Here is a 21,156-nt window from a genome sequence, read left to right as displayed (position 1 = left end):
GGACGTGAGTGCCAGGAGAAACCTCTTTCCAGTTTTCTCCTTCCCTTGTAGTGATTTTACTAGAAAACAGCCGTCCCTCTTTAGAAGGTAAGAGCCTCCTGGAGGTGTGAAACTTGTTCAGTCTGATCCATCTGGTGAGAGTTGAATTCTAGGCATGGAAAACATGAGTTTAAGGAGGCAGAATTTTATTCCGCACCTGGGATTTTGTCCCTTAGAATCATGGGGACATTAGGGTTTGTCCTTTGTGTTTCACCTTTTCCTCCATCCACCTGTCCCTCCCTCCTTTCTCTTCATCTCTTCTTTTGTCCTTTCTCCTGTTCCCCTCCCAACACCAGGACGAGTGTGTGCGTGTGTGTTGCGGGGGAGTGCTCTGCAGCTCTCACTGTGGGAGTTCCACCCAAAAATGTGAGGCTGAAATAGTGCTCAGGCAGTCAGGGCTGGATTAACCTTTTGTTGGCCCTGGCACCAAACATATTGGTGGGCCCCAGTATAGTCACTGTGGGCTCCGAGTGTGGGCCTAGTGGGGCAGTGCCATTGGTGCCTTCGTATACCCGGTACTGAACCTCAGAGACATTTTTCATTTTGATCACACACCTCTCCATGACTATATGCATTGCCATACACAGCTCCCTCAGCCCGCGGGTTTTCTTATTGAGCTGTACACCCATGTGGGTTTACCAGTGTCCACAGTGAGCAGAACTTTCATAGTGACCAAGGAAACTCCCCACAGATTTATCTCTTTCCTCATTCAGACCTTCTCTAGCCATGTCTCCAGTACCCCCCCAGGTCACCAGTCACTGCATGTGGTCCTAGTCTCAGCTCAAAGTCCTAAAGCCAGCAGACACCTGATCAGTTCTGACAGATCCCTCCCTCAGCCCCTATCCTGCCATGTGAGCAAGCCACCAGCAAACACCATTTCCCCAAAGTGAGGACTTAGCCCTTGGGAATCTGAAGACACCAGCGTCTCTCCCTCTGCTCCCATCTACGTGCTAGTCTGCTACCTGGTCACCACCACCTCTCCCCATACTTGTTTCCTTTCTACTTTGGACATGCTCCCAACCAGCTGGAAGCTCCCTCTGCAAGCCTGACCTGCTCCCGCCTTCCCTGCTCCCCCGACATTCCTTTCCTACTGGTGACCTCTGTTCCTTGAGGTTAACTCCAGTGTCTTTAGGTGCTCTAGCTTAATGGCCCCAGGAGTCATAGAGCCACTTGTAGTTTCTCTAGCTACAGCCATGGGGCAACTGCCAGAGGCCAGCCTTAGACAGCTGCAGCTACTAGCCGCAGGAGCGGAGGCAATGCCAAGGCTGAGCATGCTTGAACCTTGCAAGGGCAGCACTAGGGACTCTAAATCCTCAGCACTGGCCCTAGGCAGCTGCAGGCTCTGGAGTTAGGCACTTTCCTCCTCTAGGTTCCTGCATGGTTACAGAACTGCAGTAAAGTGGAACAATTATCAGCTTCTGTGATTGGAAGATGTCTGGATCCATCTAATAAGACCGTACTACATAAATGAGGAAAGTTGAGGTGCCTTTATTATTCTTTTGTTCCATTCTTTGTTTCTATGGGGAATTTGCCAGTGCAATATCACTGTCTTCCTTTTAAACAAACAAAACTAAAAAAAAAAGTGTAATGGCTGTTGAAAATAGCAATTCCAGCCCTCGTTAGCACTGTGAAGACCCCAACGTTTGTTGCTCAATTTTCTCCTACTTTTTCTACAGCAAATGACAGTGGATCAGCATATTTGATTTGGGAGAAATGAAGTAACAGCTGCCCAAATTGAGCTTGAGCACTCCTGATTTTGAGGTGTTCAGATCTGGAAGGCAGGGGCTAGATTCCCTTTATGAATATTAGATACATCTGGAAAGGAAAAGTCAATTTCTATTTTCATGGCTCAGAAGTGGAAATCCTCCTGTCCTGTATCTGAAGCTGTCCAGGTCCAGTAGAGCCTCCCCTTCCTTACTTACCATTTTACCTTCTGGTGGGATCCACATACCTCCCTTGCCCAGCTTCAGATAGCGAGGGGCCCTGTCCAGTTAGTCCACCCAGTTCCATCTTTGGGGGCTGCCAGGCGAGGTCACACCAGCATCCCTAAGCCTGTCTGGGGAAGTCTTCTGAGGGTGCTACCTGGGCCAAAGCCTTCTCCTCCTTGGTCACACCTCTTCCCTATTCACAGGTGGCACCCCCTTCTAGCAGCCCCCCAGCCACAGCAAGCTGCAGCACATGGAGTCTCACAGCTTCCCCCCTCCCTTTCCTGTTGATAGCAGCCAAGGGAATGCTGGGAAATGTTCCTTCTCTGCTCCAAGGCAGGGAGCTGGTCAAGGAACTACAGCTCCCAGGGCCCTATGGGGTCTCTGCTCCCCTACTGAATCCAGGCTCCTCTGAGGCTCCCTTTCTGCAGAGGGGAGGAAGTTACTGTTACAGGTCCCTTCAGAGCTTGGGCCTAGCACTATGGCACCATGTCAAATCCAGTACTGCTCCCAACTCTATCCAGCTCTGTTGCTGGCAGGATCCCTTCCCATTCTTTTTGTTTCCTGTCTCCCCTCCAAGGAGAAACTCTGCATTGTTCCTGTGTGGGGAATTGAACCCAGGCTGTCTGGGTGAAAGCTAAGAATCCTAACCACTAGACCACATGGGACTTCCATAACACATTTACATGTTCATATTCAATAACACAATTAAACGTAGCCATTCAAAGTAGCCATTTAAAAGAAGCCATTCAAAAAACTTCAAAAACAGACTTCAAAGAGAAATTGCAGAGTTACAACTGATCTGCAAACTTAACACCATTAATTTGAGCTTGAAGAGGGACTAGGGGTGACTGGCTCACTACAAAAGCAATTTTCCCTCTCTTGGTATTGACACCTCCCTGTCAATTACTTGGAGAGAGCCACATCCACCCTGACTGAATTAGCCTTCAACACTGGTTCTCCCCTTGTATGGTAACTCCCTTTACATCATGTTCCAATATATATTTATGCCTCTATCTGCAATTTTCACTCCATGCATCTGAAGAAGAGGGCTTTTTACCCACGAATGCTTGTGTCCAAATAAATCTGTTAGTTCTTAAGGTGTCACCGGACTCCTCGTTGTTTTTGTGAAATAAAAGCAAAATGCACTCTAAGCTGATCTTAACCCTTTCAATGCCCTTACAAACTTAGATGCTTCTCACCACAGGCCAGCTGGTGGCTTTTCAGCCAGGCTCTCCCCTTTCGTCAGCGCTTCAGTTGCTTGGTGTGGGGGTGTCTGTAGATGTAGGTGGACGAGAGAGACAAAGCATGGCAAATGTCTCTGCTTTTATCATGTCCTTTCTTCCCTCTTGGCTTTGCTCCCCCTTCAGAGTCAGGTGAGCATCACTGCGTCTCTCCAAGCAAGTCTGAGCAATTCCCCTGGGGTGTCCTCTTGCAGGTAAGTGATTGCACTGTAGCTCCCTTGCTGAACAATGGCTGTTGATGGGTTGTTTGACACCCTGTCCGGGTGTTGGTTACTTTCCTTGCTGTTGTCACTGGGGAGCTAATATTTGGCTGACTCCCCCACCTTACAGCATAGTGATAACCACACTGCACAATTCTCATAACTTCATATGCATGAATGGTAAACATCTATGGGTAGAGAAATGACTTTCAGCAGATCATATCCTTTCCCCTGATACCTTACAAGGCATGCTCTGTATATAAGATCACGATTATATGAAAATGAGGAATATGGGGATTACAGCACACTCCCCCAAAGGTACAGAATGTCACACTGAGATTCTATTTTCATTTGTTATGTAACAGCATTAAAGAGATCCAGTGACTGACCAATGGCATTTTCAAGTGCTAAAATGGCAAGCGCTGTTGGTCTCTCATTGGCCATCAGCGACTGAAGATACGGTTTAATGAGCCAGAGCTTCAAGGCGAGGGTGGCTCTGTCCACTGCCTTTCGTTGCGCTGCTGGGCACCAAGTCCCTGGCGGTCAATATGTGAAGCTGGGAGAAGAGAGTGGGGTGGCAAGCGGTGGTAGAACTTTTGCCACCAGGGTCTAGCTGTCTAACTTCCTCTTCGTACTGCTGGGCCCCCATTGCCTTCAAGTAACACAGGAACTAAGGCAGGAATAGGGTGAGGAAGCAAGTAAAGCCGAGCAAGGAAGGCAAAAGTTAATCTTATCTTCATGGGCAGCTCGCAATGACGTCCTTTTTCTGTGCCACAGCTGACAACATCATCCCAGACAGAAAAGTAACAGGCCAAAAAGAAACCTAGCAGCTGCTGAAACAGTTCAGCTGGGAGCGTGCTAGACTAACAGGCTCTTCTATCCTCCTTTGTGCACGGGCGGGATGTTTTCTGAGAGTGCAGCAGTTCCTTTAACTGCCACGAGTCCCTCATTTCAGGCTATGCAGCAGGAAAAGACAGCATGGGCTTCTGCACCGAGTTGGCCCACCTGACCTTTCATTCTTCTCTTGCTCTTTGTCAGCAAGGAGAAGAAAAAGAAGCTCTCCCTCAAGCTGGAGTCACATGGGCGAGGTAAGGACGACTTCCTGAGTGCTGGCTCCAGTCCTCTTCCCCTACCAGCTGACCTATCGAGGGGCTACCACCACATTCTCTAGATTTGTCCATCAGTCTGTGCCAGAGTGAGCAACAACCCAGTAGGTGGAGTTTCTGTAGTGTAGTGGTTATCACATTTGCCTAACACGCAAAAGGTCCCTGATTCAAAACCAGGCAGAAACATGCTGGCTTCCTTTTCACAGATCCCCTTGTTATTCAGAAAGGGCACTCCTCCTATTGGCCTGTCCCTGGGATAACTCCAACCCCTGCATGACAGAGGATGCTGACAGCAGTGGAGAAAGCACCTTGGTGTCAGGCTGGAGAACCTAGAGTAGTTAGGCCAGTCACCATTTGGAGGCTTGTGGCTTGGCCACCTCTGCTGTTGGAGGTTGGCCTATAGAGGCTCTCACTTCCTGCTGGGCTCCTTTGCGTGACTGGCCAAAGGAGGAAGTGAGGCAGGAATGGGGCAATAGAGGAAAGTTGAGCTGAGGAAGGCAGGGAAGAAGCTGTGTGGCTAAGTGGGGTTAGTAGAGCACCACCCTTCATTCTGCAAAGCCTGGGGAGGTGTGGTTGGCTGCTGGGAGGTAGAATCCTGTGCCTGCCTCTTGGCTTCCCAGGAGTGGCTACTTGCAGCCCAGGAGAAGAAGGGAGGTTCTGGGTGAAAGGAAAAGAAGCAAAGCTGAGTCCAAGTGGAGAATGGCGGCTCCTTTATGGCCAACCTGGGGGCATGACTGATGGTTTTAGAGGTGGAGGCTGGGCTGGCTGTGAGCAACTGGGATCCAGGAAACCCCCACCTGCCCTTCTGAGGGCTGAACCCATGGAGGTGCGGTTGGCTGCTGAGAGACAGACCCCTGTGGCTGCCTGTTGGCATCCCAGGGATGGCTACTTGCAGCCCAGGAGAAGCGGGGTTCTGGGGGGAAGGAAAAGCAGCAATGGTGAGGCTGAGTGGGCTCCTTTCTGGCCGAGATGGTGGACTGTGGTGAGTCTGGGAGTTGCCTGTAAGCCATAAGTGGACGTAGTGCAGTGAAAACTGCTGCTAAATTCTGGCCGAACTGGGGGCGCCATGGATGACTTGGCAGTGGAGGCAGGGCGCTGGCTGTGAGCAAATGGGATCCAGGAAGCCCCAGCCTGCCCCTCCAGGGGCCGAGTCTTCTTCTCTCCTGCCATGGGGAGCCCGACCTTAAGCCTGCCCAGCATGTGCAGCAGCTCGAGCATTAAGCCTTCCTGTGTGCATAACTGAACTACGCCCTAGTGTAATAAGGTGTAAAGTTTAGATTGTGAATTTATCTTTAATTTCCATGGTAATTTACTTTGATCTTTTATTCCTACCACTTATAATCCTTAAAACTCCATCTTTCTGTAGTTAATAAATCTGTTTTATGCTCTACTTAAACTGGTGTATTTTGCTTGAAGTTCTTGGGAAATCTCAGCTCCATTACAAGGCTGGTTCATGTACTATTCACAGTGAGGGAGGGGTGGACCCTGTGTAATAAACTCACACTGATCAGGTTTCTGATTAAGGCAAGATGGTATGATCCAGGGGTGCAAGGCTGCAGAGCTGTAGGGGGGGCGACTTTCTATCATTAGTGTTATGAGTGGCTGCAGAAGCATTCATGTAATTCAGTTGGCTGTGTCCCTACCTACGGATGTCTGTGTAAGTGCAATATCTGCCAGAGATTCACAGCTTGTCTCAGCATCACATGTGTGAGAGGGAGCCCAGGTGGTGGGACAAAGGGCTCAGGGGTGCCACTGTTCAGTTGCATCCCATAGATCCCATCACAGACTTTCAACAACCACAGCGGGTGCTCACTGAGACAGAGAGAGAGATGCCAAAATAGTGATATCCAGTGCCAGCAGACATCAAACTATCAGAAATTCTGTGAACAGAGAAGACCCTGCTAGTGGAAAATGGCTTGTGAGGTATCATTAGAAAACGCATAACCTACTGAATATTATCCTCCTGTTAAAATGTGTAGTAACACTGTATGTAAAATTGTGAGATTTTACAGTATGATATTACTGAAAAAGTTACAGTTCTGGGGAACACCCACAGACCAGTTCCTCAGAGACAGCAAGGCAAACAGCTGGTCAAACAGTCATTCTCCTGCAGGGGGAAGGTGTGAAGACATTAAGGGTTGGTCTACACTACGGGGGGAAATCGATCTTAGATACGCAAATTCAGCTACGTGAATAACGTAACTGAAGTCGAATATCTAAGATCGGATTACTCACCCATCCTCACCGCGCGGGAACGACGTCCGCGGCTCCCCCTGTCAAATCAGCAACTCTGTTGGGGTTGGTGTTGTTCCGGAATCGATATAAGCGCGTTCGGGGATCGATATATGGCGTCTAGATGAGACGCCATATATCGATCCCCGAGCAATCGATTTTAACCCACCGATACAGTGGGTAGTCTAGATGTAGCCTTACATTCAATCACAGGAACCTATTGAGGCTGTTGTGGAAAACGACCACAGGATTAATATTTGAATCAGCTCAGCCTGAGGCTCTTTTCTTGGTTACAAGCACGCAGGGGGCGACAGCTATTGGAATACTGTTCCTGAGCTAAAAATCACACAAGCCTTTTACAGCTTAAAACCACAAACAATGACACATACGTTGCACGTTAATTTCCTTATTTGGAATATACTGCAAAATATGATGCAGGTCAAAAGCAAGCTGAACAATCAGTTTTCCATATTTGGCCTTTCCTGTTATTTTTATTACACCTGGTGATATGGGAGCAAGACTCTCCATGTCTCAAGAAATGTCACTACCAACCTAGGCCATTTTCACATGCTGGGGTGCAATCCAGATCGGCGAGGAGTTGTGTCATCTGTAATCCTGGGTGAGATTCAGTGTTCTGCTGCTGGAGCTCCCCTGTCTGGATACTCCCAGCCAGCGTTCAAGGACGCACTGAGTGTCTGTATGATAAGTAACCCTGGACTGGCAGCTCTGACTCCAGCCGCCTGCTTGTTACACCCCAAGCACATTCTGGTTTGGGTAGAGAAGGCTCAGGGTTTGAGAGAAGGCTGGGGGTAGGAAGCTTCTGTTCATTATGCTGGACCTAACCCCAGTTTTACTTGAGTAAAGAGGAGATATTTGACATTGTGTGATGCTGCTCCTGTGCTCTGTTCCCAAAGTGTTCTGCAGCAGAGGAGGGTCTCTAGTAGTATGTATGTTACTGGCCTATTGGGGTGATGCTGAAACAGGACAGGGTACAGATGGCATTGTGGGGGTGGCATGAACCTTCACTCTTCATTTCCCCTTCCAAGAACAGAAGGGACAGGAATCCTTTCCCAGCAAGACCATCGTCTCATAGTTCCCCTGCATGACATCTCTGTAGAGGGCTCTCTGAGTGGGGTCCAGCAGAGTCCCCTCTTCCCTGGAGAAATACACAGCCACCTCCTCGAAGGTCACCGGCCCCTGAAAGAGCAGGAGTCCAATACTCAGTACCTGCTGACCCACTCACAACCCCACTATTCACGGAACAGCAGCACCAGGGAAATGGAAGCTCCGGGAGGCACATGTTAACAGAGTCCCACCCCACCTTGCTTACAGCAGCCAGGAGGCATCAGAGGGTAGATAGAGAGAACCTTTGTGTCTCCCATCTGACAGACAGAAGCAGGGTCTTCACATTTATCACATAGCTACTAGCCAGAGCTTAATATAGTAGATGGGGCTGTCTCTGGACCCTGATAGTGGCTCCCTGGTAGGAATCCAAACACTCTCCAAATAAAATATATGGAAGAAAGGGGAAGTCAATCATAAAGAATAGAAGTTAGAAGGTCAGAATTGTAGTGCCCATTAACAAAGGTTTAAAGAATATAGAGCCTATCAAACTAACGGGATATCCTTATTGGATGAGATCAAAAGTTTGGTTGCAGCTAATAGTATTGATGTAATATACCTAAACTTCCGTAAGGGACATGACTTGATTAGCACAATATTTTTACTAAAAAAAACTAGAATGATACAAAATAAACACGGCATACATTAAATAGATTAAAAACTCTGATAGTAAATGGGGAACCATGATCGAGTGGATTTCTTTCTAGCAGGTTCCTGCAGGGATTGGTTCTTGGCCCTGTGCTATTTAACATTCTTATCCATGACTTAGAAGAGAGTACAAAATCATCACTGATAAAGTTTACAGTTGCCACAAAGATTGGGGTTGGTGGTAATTAATGAAATGTCAGTAGATTCAGGCTCCATCGCTGAGAGTCTGGGAAGTTGTCCCAGCCCTGGCTGGAGGGTTTTTTCCTGTTCCACAAAGAGGGGAAGTTCCATTCCCAACTCCTGTGCCTTGAAATTAGGACCTATCTGACACTACACCCCCATATTCATCATAGTGGTATGATTATAATATGATTAGGACATAATTATGATCTATTTTGTAGAAGATGCATCATGTGTGGTGTCACTGGAAAAGTTCTGATTTGCTGAATATGATTATCCTATTTATGTGCACATATCATGTTCGTATCTGAAGTTATGGATATTGACTCTGGATCTGTATTTCAAATGTGCTTACTCTGGGTAACACCCACAATGAGCCTTTCAGGTACAACAATGAAGAAGCCAGACAGTGCTGATGGCTCAACAAAGACAATGGACTGTGGAAGAGCTTAGCCTTCCTGTGAATGTTTCAGCCAGCCTATGAGTCATGGTTACTATGACTCAGCAGGGCCTGTGACCAGACCACATGACACTAAACTCCATTTTAGTACCTGTATTTTTCCACAAACTGGACTAGGAACTGAGTTTGGAACAAAAGGTTCCCACCATATGGAAAAGCTACATAAGGTGGGGTGTGACATCATCTCTTGGCCTCATTCTCCACACAAGAGAACTTCTGGAAACACCTGAGAAACAAAAACAGATGTGGGGGAAGTGCTGCTCCCAGGATCAAGAGATTTCTAGCTTGTGTATGGAAACTTGGGGGACTGCTTGTACCATCAGTCAGGGTGAGAAATTGCTAATTCAAATTCTATCCATCTAGTATGTTAGGCTTAGTCTGAGTTTTGGTTATTTGCTAAATAATCTGCTTTGATCTGTTTGTTATCACTTATAATCACTTAATCTATCTTTCTGCAGTTAATAAACTTGTTTGATGCTTTATCTTAACCAGCGTATTTTGAGTGAAGTGTCTGGGGAAAATCTCAGCTTGTTGTGCACATCTGTCCCATATCGAGGGGAAGGGGAACTACATTAATGAGCTTGTATTATAGAGATCCCTGTGCACTATAAGATGGTATCATTCTGGATTTATACTACAGCAAGTGTGCAAGGTTGGGGAGTGGGAAATTGGCTCTTGTCTTCTATCTGTCCTTGAGTGGCTTAGGTAACGCACTCAGGTAGCTTAGTTGGCTGCATGGCGCCACCTGCTGTTGTGTTGGGTGATAACAGGCCCTGGAGAGGCTGGCGAAATCTCCAGCAAAGCAGTGTGAGAAGGGCCAGCCCAGCGTGAGGGTTAGAGGACACAGCAGTTCCCAGAAGCTCCACAAACTGCCTCCTGGCGGTGACAACCCATCACGCCCTACACTGCACAAGTCTCAGCAGGTTTGTCACATGCTGTCCCCTCCCTTTCTCCACCCGAGATATTTCCTGCTTCCCACCACCTCTAGCAATTCCCACCCTCTTATGCATTTACTGCTCCTCAACCTCCAAGCAGAGCCCGCCACCCTGATAATCTCTTACCTGAGCCAGCTCCATTGCAGCCATTTCCTTGCCCCTGGGAGGACGAGATGATCTGCAGCGAAACATGGATGTTATTCTCTGGCCTGCCGGGGTGAAAAGGGCAAGGTGTGAGAATTCAGACTAGGCTTTTGTCCATTCCACAAGCCGATTCCCCCCAGCTTTTCCCCTGCTAATGCACATTCTAGGTTCTAGCACACTGTGAAGCACAGAGTGACCTTATTCCAGTACAGGCCTAGCTCCCTCCCACCAGGGTGTAACCCTCTGACACATGGGGAAACCCTCCCAGTAACAGTCTCTCTCTTACATGTATCATGTTTGCGGACAACACCAAGCTGGGAGGGGTTGTAAGTGCTTTGGAGGATTGGATTAAAATTCAAAATGATCTGGACAAACGGGAGAAATGATCTGAAGTAAATAGGATCAAATTCAGTAGAGACAAGTGCAAAGTACTCCATGTTGGAAGGAACAATCGGAGGCCAGAGAAGAGCAGAAACAAAAGAGTCACTTTGGGGGATTCTCCCTGTCATTGTCCCCAAGGCAGCTGTCTCAGGTTTACAAAGGTGTTTCATGTTCCAGCCTTTATACAGTCTCTCCTGGGAGTGCCCCTTTCATGGACTGGGCCTAGTTTTAGTTTTTGGTAGTTAAGAAGCTTGGTTTATTGTTAATCTAACCAGTGTGTGTGGATTGAAGTGTGTTGGAAACTCTGTTTGGGATAACAAGCTGGTGCATGTCATTTTCCGCTGATGAAATGACAGACTTCATATGAGCTTGGGTCGTTCAGTAGCGTGCTGGACAGTGCAAGATGCACATTTCTGGGGGAAAGTTGGGCACTTGAGAATTTGCTGGTTTTCTCCTGAGGTGTAATTCATGAGTGGCTGTCTAGCAGCACTCAATACTGTGTAGCTGGGAGTGAGTTACATGCTGCAGACTGTGTGTTAATTGGCCAAGAGGGGCTGTTCTCGCGGGAAAACAGTGGAAAAGGCACCCCATGCTGGAGGACTGAGGTACAGCTATTTAACAGTCCAGATTGTACTCTGGGTAACATCACAGACACTCATTATGACAGAGCCTCTTACAACACAGAGAAAGTAAATCCATGTCCCAGAAATCGAAGACTCCAGACAGAGGGCAAGTGTCCCTGGCACTGCTTCTTGCTGACAGAGAGGTTCAGAGACAGTGCGAGAATCCTGGGGAAGCTGGGAACAGGAAGCATGGGCTGGCGGGGTTCGGTGGAGAAAGGGAACAGGAAGGGCAGGGATATTACTGAATCCAGGATCTCAGCAGTACTAGATGACAGGATAGCACATAGTGCAGCCCATTGGAAAACACAATCCCAACTATACATACAAAATGATGGGGTCTAAATTAGTTGTTTCCACTCAAGAGAGTGATCTTGGAGTCACTGTGGATAGTTCTCTGAAAACATCCACTCAATGTGCAGCAGCAGTGAAAAAAAGTGAACAATGTAGGAAATAATTAAGAAAGTGATAGATATGACAGAATATCTCATAGATCATATTTGTAAAAACAGCAAATAAATCCATGATACAGCCACATCTTGAATACTGCATGCACATGTCACCCCATCTCAAAAATAGAAATATTGGAATTGGAAAAGGTTCAGAAAAGGGCAAGAAAAATGATTAGGGGTATGGGACAGTTATGCCAGACCTAACCCCCAGTTTCACTTGAGCAAACAGGAGATATTTGACACTGTGCAATACGGCTCCTGTGCTCTGTTCCCAAAGTGTTCTGCAGCAGAGGAGGGTCTCTGGTATTATGTGTGTCACTGGCCTATTGGGGTGATGCTGAAACAGGACAGGGTACAGATGGCATTGTGGGGGTGGCGTGAACCTTCACTCTTCATTTCCCCTTCCAAGAACAGAAGGGACAGGAACCCTTACCCAGCGAGGTCACAGTCTCATAGTTCTCCTGCATGACATCCCAGTAGAGGGCTCTCTGAGTGGGGTCCAGCACAGCCCACTCTTCCCTGGTGAAATACATAGCCATCTCCTTGAAGGTCACCAGCCCCTGAAAGAGTAAGAGTCCAACACTAAGGACTTGCTGCCCCACTCACAGCCCCACTATTTGTGGCAGAGAAGAGTGAATCAAATGGAAGCTCTGGGTGGATCATAGTCAGGAGAGTCCCACCTCGACCTGGCTCAGAGTATCCAGCAAATGCCAGGGTGAGGGGATGAAGAGAGAGCCCCTTATCTCTCCCAGCATATTCATCACCCCCCTACTAGGCACTGACTGATACAGGAGATGGAGCCCCTAGCAGGGTCCAGGGAGAGCTCGCTGGTAGGATGCCCAACACCCTCCTCATTGTGAGGAGTGGGATATGAAGGGAGAGGCAGCTCCAATAAGCCTGACTCATGGGTGTCCCCTTTATATCTCACAGCAGCTGATGGTTAATGAGGTCAGGCTCCAGCACTAGGAGTCTGGTCAGTTTGACTAGCTCCATGTAGGTGAGTTATTTTCTCTCTTCACAAATTAGGGCATTTCCACCTCCAAACCTCCTGGGTCTGTTCCTAGAATCTAGGCCACTTAGTAAATAACTCCCAGCAGGTCTGCCACACCCTGGCCTCCCCCTTTCCCCATGCTGTGAATTTCCTGCCCCGCTCCAACCTCCAAACCAGACTCTGCAAACCTTCCCACCTCTGGTGTATTTGCTCTCCCTTTCCTCCAGCAGGAACCCACCAGCAACCCCCCGATAATCTCTACCTGGACTGACTCCACTGCAGCCATTTCTCTTCCCTGTCCCACGCCAGGCTGGGATGAGCTGGAGCAAAACATTCTGCAGCCTGTCTGGGGGAGAAGGGCAGTTGTGGGCGTTTCAGAACCGGTTTTAGTTAATTTCACATCACAATTCCCCCAGGCCCTTTCCCTGCAGACAGACACCCTAGATTCTGTCATGCTGGGAAATGCTCAATCTGTTTATTACAATTTAGACCTGGCCCCTCCTGCCAGGCTAAGTCCACAGACACATTTTTAACCTCCCTTCTCTCTCCCCTCACCCCTTCTCTGAACACAAGGCTAGATAAGAGCAGAACCGAAGGAGTCACTGTGGTGGATTCCCTCAGACACTGACCCCACGGCAGCCACACCCCAGCAGGGGGAATATGGAGTCAGGAACTGGCTTTTGCTCTGTCTGATCCTTGTTTTGTTCACTGGAAAGTGGTTCTGCCCCAGGATGCAGCAATACATGTGTCTGGGTGGACTAGAGAGCTGGAAATCTCTTCCCCACATTCATTTCTCCCACTGCCCCTTTCAGTCTCTCCTTCCCCTGTCCTCTCTCCCTGCCCCTCTGGCTGGGACAGTCCCATTCCTGGGGGCTTTGCTCTCCCATGGCTGGATTTCCTCCTGGCAACCGCTAATGGGAGGAGAAATGAGGTGGTGTTGTTTGTGCAGAGTCACTTTCTTGCCAGACCCTAGGACATTCCCTGAGGTTTTTCAGTTACCTGGAGACTCTGGCTCAGAATTTGGTAGTAACAGGGCCCAGGACTGCCCTAGGGGGCTAGGACCAGCTGCAGAAAGTCATCCCCTGGGCCGGGCAGAGAAGAAGCTTTAATTAAGGTCACTTCCCAGCACAGAGCCCCACTGGGGGAGCAGCAGCTGCCAAGCCTGGTCTCCCAGATCACAATGGAGGCTGCAGCATCTGACCCAGGAAGCTGAACCCCAATATCCTGAGCAGAGAGAGACTGGATTAACAACGGTCTCAATGACACCGGATTTCAGAAAGAATGAGTTCAGAACGCTGTGGAAAAGACCATCGTGTGGCAGTGCTGACTCCCTTCCCACCTCCCTCACCCCCGCAGATCTAGGACAAGGACTGGGGGCAAAAATTTTCCAAACGGAACCGAAAGTTCCTGCAGTTTTCAAAAGAGGAGAAAAGTAAATTCTGTGATTTCACACTAACAGTATTTGCTAAGTGGACAGAAAGTTATCACAGTGACAGGGCACATGACTGGGGAATGGACTTAGTGAGCTGGTGACTAGGAGCCAGGACTCTGGTACAAGTTGACCAGAGAGAAGGATCATGGTTAGCAGCAGCCCCCAGACACCCCCTAGTACCCAGAGCCCAGACCCCCCAGCCAGGGGCCCCAGACACCCCCCAGCCAGGATCCCATCAGATATTCCCTGGGACGCAGCCCCCAGAGTCCCTGGCCAGGGACCCCAGATACCCCTCAAAGCCCCACCGGCCAGAGAACCCCCACCACACCATGATTGCCAGGTTGGGAATCCCAAAGGGTTCCCCCCACCAAGAGCCCCCAGCAGCCAGGGACCCCCTCAAGGGACCCACCCCCACACTGGGAACTCAGTCCCTCACTGCCTGCCTAGGAACTTCCCCACCCTCCAGAACTATCTACCCTGACACTTGCCTGGGACCCCCTCCTCTGCCCAGTGTGACCCCCTGATGCTTTACAGTGCGACCCATCACTCTGCTTCCCTGGCATGCCCTCACCTAGTGCCAGGGATCCCCTCCCCCAGCTCTGTGCACTGGGCATGGCAACAAAACCAGGAACCAGCGGGGGAAGCACAGACAGAGCCCCTGGCACAGAACCAGGCTCCCTCTAACCCTCTGTCCTGCCTCCCCAAGAGACACCCACCCCACTGTTCTGCAGCCACCAGGCCCCCAGCGATACCCACCTCCAGGACCCATAGCCTCAGGGATGGGCACATCAGAACCACCACCCCCGAAAACCCCAAACCTCCACAACCCACCAACCTGACTAGGGTACCCCCTGCCCAGCCACCCAGAGGCCTCCCCCTACCACAATGCCCCTTCAGCTGCAATCTCCCCACACAGACACCTTCCCTGCCCCTGCAAGTGTTACCTCACAGAGTGTGAGAAGTGCCTAGAAAGTTAACACCACCTCCTGCTGGCCAGTCACACAGGCAGAGGGAGCCTGGGGAGTGCTTCTTTAACAGGAGAATGGAAGGCCTGGAGGGCAAGAAAGATCCACGGGCTGTCACTAGCAAATAATGGCCACCATGGATCCACCCCAGAGGCCGCTGCATCTTAGCACATTGGGAAACAACCCATCATATTCAATTAGAAATAAAACAACTAGAGAGAAGTGGGGCAAATGTTTGGGGTATTTTATATCAATCTTTGTGACACGCAGAGAGAACCCTGTCACAAACGACATTTGATAACATGAGAGAAAACCACCAAGATCGGAGGGGATTTGATGTTGCTATTAAATAACTAGTGGAAAAGGGGGACTGTTGGACTGGATTTTATATAACTGTCCAATACATAAACAGAATGTGATGGTCCCCCCCGGCCACGGGGCAACCATTCACGTGAGCAGCTCAGAGCCCTTTGAGGAGCTGATTTAAGGGCGGGGGGGAGCTGGAAGGCTCCCTGGACAATGGAAGGGGGCCGCAGGGGAATTGGGAAGTGGGGTCTGGGCAGTCTCCATGGGGGATGTGCTCCTCCCTTCCCTTCCCTGCCCGGGCAGAGAACGGGAACCTCATCCCATCCCACTCCAGTGGGAGCCGTGTTCTGGGGAATGACCCAGGGCAACAATTTCCCACCCAAACAAGGACAAATCACTGCAGATAAAATGGGTGGGAAAATCCACCCCCCATGGGAGAGATTTTAAATTGACATTTGAGAAGTATGGAGAGAAAAGGGAAAATCAGAGGCAATTAGAGAGCTGATCATTGGCGGGGGGGAGAGGAGAATCTCCCTGGATTTTATAGCCACGTGTGATAATGAGAGAGAAAAGGGGAAATCTTGAGAGAATGTGTGTGTGGGAGGAAGTGGCAAAAACAGGGACAGGATCCAGTTAACTCACCTCCCTCCAACCCCGGGAATGTCCTGGCTCCACAGAGACAGATCTACCCCCCCCACCCCAGTGACCTCCCCCCCCTGCAGCTCCGGCTTCTCCCCTCCCGCCCCCGCCAGCCACACCAAGGGGAACCCCCGGGCCCCAGTCTCTGTCCCCACCTGGATCCCAGCGGGGCCGGGGGCAGATCCTGGCTGCAGCTGAGAACAGCGGCTCGGGCAGCTCCAGCGCTGCTGGCAGCACGTGGAGAACCAGGAAGCAGCTGTTCAGCCCGGGCTCCGCGTCACAATGTGCCAGAGCCCCGCCCCCAGGAGCTGCCCTGCCCATGGGCTGTGCCAGAGCCCCGTCCCCAGGAGCTGCCCCGCCCCTGAACTGAGCCAGAGCCCCGCCCCCAGGAGCTGCCCGCACCTGGGATGTGTCAGAGCCCCGCCCCCTGGAATTTCCCCATGTTGGGTCTCTGAGCTTTGTTCTCCTGCCGCCTTCTTCCCAGCACCCCCTGCTCCCTTCCTGTGTCTGCAAACACCCCCCTCCCCCGGGGCCGGCTGCAGTGCTCGCTGAGGCTGACTCCAGTGGCTGAAGTTGCCTCCATCTCTGCTTCACCTGGAGGGGGAGAGACAAAGAGAGGAGATGGTCCCAGGGTGTCAAACCAGAATCAGGGGGCAAGGAAAGAAGGACTGTTTGGAAAGGTGGGTTTTTTGTGTGGGGGGGGTGAGCCAGAGGGATTCAGAAGAAGTTGGGCAGCAGAGGCTCAGGGAAATTGAGGGGAACCTCCTGGGTGTCTCAGCGTTGCCCAGGGTTTGTACAGCACCTTGCATAATATGGGGTCTGATCTCAGTCATGGTCTGTGCAGCACCTGGGAGCCCTGATGTCTGTTTCCTGATCACAGGCTCTGGGAATGGAGAGAGGGAAACCTCAGCACCTGAAGGTTAATGCAGCCCTGTGTGCAACCCCTGCTAGGGTGATCCGACAGCAAATGTGAAAAATTGGGATTGGGGTGGGGTTAATAGGCACCTATATAAGAAAAAGACCCAAAAATCGGGACATCTAGTCATGCTAGTCCCTGCTGTTCTCATAAGGGGTCGGCTTAGAGAGGGTTTGGCTACACTTGCAGCTGTCCAGCGCTGGGAGATAAAGCTGTCTTCCTACAGCTGTTTAGGGAAAGCGCTGCAGTGTGGACACACTGACAGCTACCAGCACTCTGTCATGGCCACATTTGCAGCGCTGTTGGGAGTGATGCATTATGGGCAGCTATCCCAGCATTCAAGTGGCTGCAATGTGCTTTTCAAAAGAGGAGGGTGGGGTGGAGTGGAGTGTGACACGGAGCGTGGGGGAGACAGAGCAAGTGGATTTTTGGAGCTGACACTGTGTCAGCTCCCTGCCTGGGAAGTTCAAGCCTGCTCCCCCACCCCTCTCTCATTCACTAAATGCAAATAGCCGCCTTTGTTTTTTTTCTCACAGACCAGATAAGCCGCTGATCCAAAACAGACCCCCCCGTGCCCACCCGGCTGCTTCTTTCCTCAAGCAAACACCAGCTGTGGGTGTTCCAAAGGGATCCCCCTGCCTCTGCTCATTCACTGCAAACAGTAACTGTGTTTGGTTTTTAGATAAGCAGCTCCGGGAGCCTTCAGCTCACAACAAAGCAAATAGAGGCATCACACCAAAACAAAGAGCGTTATCTCTACTTGAAAGCATTATGGGAAGGTTCCGGAGGTCAGTGACAGCGTAGTAAGATTAATCACTGTTTACACTGGCACCCCAGCGCTGCATCACCAGCTCTGTTCTCTTTATTCCTCTCGTCGAGGTGGAGGACATGCAGCACTGTAGCCAGGGAGATACAGCGCTGTATGTGCCTTGCCAGTGTGGACGGGGAGTAAGTTACAGCGCTGTAAAGCCACCACCTGCACTGTAACTCTCCAGTGTAGCCAAGGCCTGAGTTGTAGTAATAATAGCAGCCAAGAATCCGGTGGCACCTTCTAGACTAACAGACGTATTGGAGCATGAGCTGTCGTGGGTGAATACCCACTTAGTCAGATGCAACAATAGTCCCATATGGGCTAGTGGTCAGGATTCCTGGTTTTCACCCAGGTGGCCTGGGTTCAACTTCTGGTGTGGGAAGAGTGCAGAGCTTTTGCCCAGAGTGGAGGCAGGAAATGAAAGGAACAGGAAGGGATCCTGCCAGCAGTGGAGTTAGACAGTGTAGGGAGGGGACCCCAGAAGTGGGAGTGGGGCAGTGGTTTGGGGGGAGATGAGGGAAGGATCCCAGCAGTGCGGGTAGTTGACAACCTGGAGAGCACAGGCCTGGAATGGGGACCTGGAAGAGTGAATGTGTCCCTCTAAACCCATCAACTGCAGACTAGGCAGGCTTGGAAGAATTGTGTATTTGTTGGTAAATGTCAATTTCTGTGTAAACACACAACCCAATGGCAAAATATTTCCATCAATAATCATCAAAATTGACAGATGGGCAAAGTAAGAAACATGCTGCTTGAGAACTTATCATGTTGTAGGAGCAGCAGTGATCTGTATGCTCTGTATAACCTGTATGCTCAAAAGGTCTGTTAAACTCCCCCAGCTTGTGTCCTTTCCCGCTTTGAATGCCTGTGAAGTGGCTTTCCCACTCTCCTTTGTACCTCCAGTGAATGCCCTTCACCCGGCCCATCTGGCCAGTGGTTCGCTGTGTTACATTCTATTGCACCTCAGGGAGACTGATCTTCATCGCACCGTCCATCGCTGCGCTGTGGGACACTTACCTTAAAGGATCCTGACATCTCCACTGCCAGGCCTGTCCTGGGAGCGTGAGTATGAGTGTGACACCCTCCCCCATCCTTTCTTTTGAGCTTAGCTATCAAGCTAATAAATGTGCTGCTTTCTGCCAAACTCTGGTGGGGAGGGGCATTATTAGTCCTCTCTAAGCTTACTAACTGACCCAATTTTGGGTAACACAAGCAACATTGTTTGATCTGTTATTGTACCAAAGGGGGAGATGGTTGTCTATAAAGGAGGGTGAAGACTAAATGCCTCTGATGAGAATGGGATTTGAACCCATGCAGGCAGAGCATAATGGGGTTGCAGTCCATCACCTTAACCACTCGGTCACCTCATCTGAGCTGTCAAAAAACGGACAGGAGCAGAAATCTAAGGCCGGCAGAGATAGAGACACTAAGGAGTTTTTAAATACTAAGCGAAAGCAGAGTCTGAATGAGCTCCCCTCTCTCACCTAGTGAGGAGCTGGGGAAAGACTTCAGGAACAGACCGTGTTTGCATAGACACACCTACTCTGCCTAGCTATGCAGCATGATGGGGCCGCTTCCCCAAAATGACCAGTTTGGGATGGTCTTGGGTTACAAATGACTTTAGGATTGAGTGGAATGAAATGTTATTCTCCTTCCTGTATGAGTGAAGGGCAGCAGAACATACCTAGTCCGTCCTGATGGAGGGGTAGGTGAGTGAGGAATAGCTTTTACTGGACTGCAGAGAAGTGATTGAGGACGTCACCCTAAACCAGTGGTCCCCAAACATTTCACATTGTGCCCTCTTAGCCATGGCTGTGGCCCCTCGGAAGCCACGGTCAAGAACCGGGGCTGGGAGGAGTGGGGCTGTTGCTTGCTGGGGTGAGGGGTGCGGACAGGGGTAAAGGGGTCGACGCCGGGCTGGGAGCCAGAGTCTCAGGCTGAGGGTGGGGTTGGGGAAGAGCTGTGGCAGAGTGGTGCTCCCTCCCTGCCCTCTATGTGGGCTGGCTCAGGTCCTGAGGTGCCCCCATGAATGTTCCTCTGTGTCCCCCTAGGAGTCGCACCCCACATTATGGGGACCACTGAACCCTACTCGCTAAGCTGGGGCTAGTGATGCCAAACCCCCGGGAAAGGGAGAACAAGTGTGGGGGCCCCAGCACCAGAACCATGCCCCTACCTTCTGTCTGTGGCTCTACCCCCTTCCACCCATGGCCCCATCCACTGTCACTTCTGTTCCACCCCTTCCCCCACCAGCCCCACCCTATCACTCCTTTACCCCTGCCCCGCTGTGGCCCTGAGACCAGAGAAGCTCTGTGCCCCTGCTGCAGCCCCCGGGCTGTAGCAGGGAGTGGGAGCTCCTCCAGCCCTGGGGCTGACATAGGGGAGACTTCTCCAGGGGGACCTAACTTGGCCAGGGCCCCTGATCATGGGCCCCACTGTCCCCTTGGCAGTGCAAGGTTTGGGGAGGCTGAGCCCCCTTGTCATAAACAGATAGCTAAGGGTTAATGTTCTTTTACCTATAAAGGGGTAACACCAGTAACCTAAAACACCTGACCAGAGGACCAATCAGGAAACAAGACTTTTTCAAATCTGGGTGGAGGGAAGTTTGTGTGTGAGTTCTTTGTTCTTTGTCTTGTGTCTGTGGCGTCTCGGCTATGAGAGTGATTTTTCTATCTCCTGTCTTTCTAATCTTCTGTTTCCAAGTTGTAAGTACAAAGATAATAAGACAATAAGTTTATATTGGTTTTTTTTGTATTTACATGTGTGTAGTTGCTGGAATGTTTAAATTGTATTCTTTTTCGATAATGCTGTTTATTCATTTTTTTCTTTTAAGCAAATAACCCTGTATTTGTCACCTTAATACAGAGAGACCATTTTAATGTCCTTTTCTTTCTTTTTATATAAAGCTTTCTTTTTAAGACCTGTTGGATTTTTTCTTTAGTGGGGACTCCAGGGAATTGAGTCTGCAGCTCACCAGGGAATTGGTGGGAGGAAGAAGTCAGGGGGAAAATCTCGTTGTGTTAGATTTACTAGCCTGACCTTGCATACCCTCTGGGTAAGAGGGAAGAGAGATTAGCTATCTTGGTACTTCTATTTCCAGGACTGGAAACAGGGAGGGGGGAGTCCCTCTGTTTAGATTCACGGAGCTTGCTTCTGTATATCTCTCCAGGAACCCAGGGAGGGAACACCTGGAGGGGAGGAGGGGGAAGGGAAATGGTTTATTCCCCTTTGTTGTGAGACTCAAGGCATCTGAGTCTGGGGGTCCCCCGGGGAAGGTTTTGGGGAGACCACAGTGAGCCAGGCACTGTATAAATCCCTGGCTGGTGGCAGCTTTACCAGGTCCAAGCTGGTAACTAAGCTTGGAGGTTTTCATGCTAACACCCATATTTTGGACGCTAAGGTCCAAATCTG

General features: G+C 50.1%; 2 protein-coding genes and 1 non-coding gene across 3 annotated transcripts in view; 1 reads left to right on the top strand and 2 right to left on the bottom strand.

Annotated features, from left to right (window-relative positions):
• LOC127042550 (zinc finger protein 558-like) overlaps positions 1–16,286 on the bottom strand; it is a 91,563-nt gene extending 75,277 nt beyond the window's left edge. Inside the window, exon 1 of the mRNA XM_050935914.1 lies at positions 16,177–16,286. The gene's annotated coding sequence lies outside the window, so the exon portion shown is untranslated. The remainder of the gene's footprint in view (positions 1–16,176) is intronic.
• LOC127042548 (zinc finger protein 560-like) overlaps positions 1–21,156 on the top strand; it is a 357,221-nt gene that overhangs the window by 14,613 nt on the left and 321,452 nt on the right. The window lies entirely within an intron of this gene.
• On the bottom strand, positions 19,037–19,118 carry TRNAC-GCA (transfer RNA cysteine (anticodon GCA)). The gene has a single exon. It is a non-coding gene; the product is annotated as a tRNA-Cys (tRNA).

The sequence above is a fragment of the Gopherus flavomarginatus genome, unplaced genomic scaffold, assembly GCF_025201925.1.
Source record: "Gopherus flavomarginatus isolate rGopFla2 unplaced genomic scaffold, rGopFla2.mat.asm mat_scaffold_55_arrow_ctg1, whole genome shotgun sequence".
Taxonomy (NCBI): domain Eukaryota; kingdom Metazoa; phylum Chordata; order Testudines; family Testudinidae; genus Gopherus; species Gopherus flavomarginatus.
The sequence above is the reverse complement of the archived record's forward strand: the minus strand, read 5'-3'. Positions and strand labels throughout refer to the sequence as shown.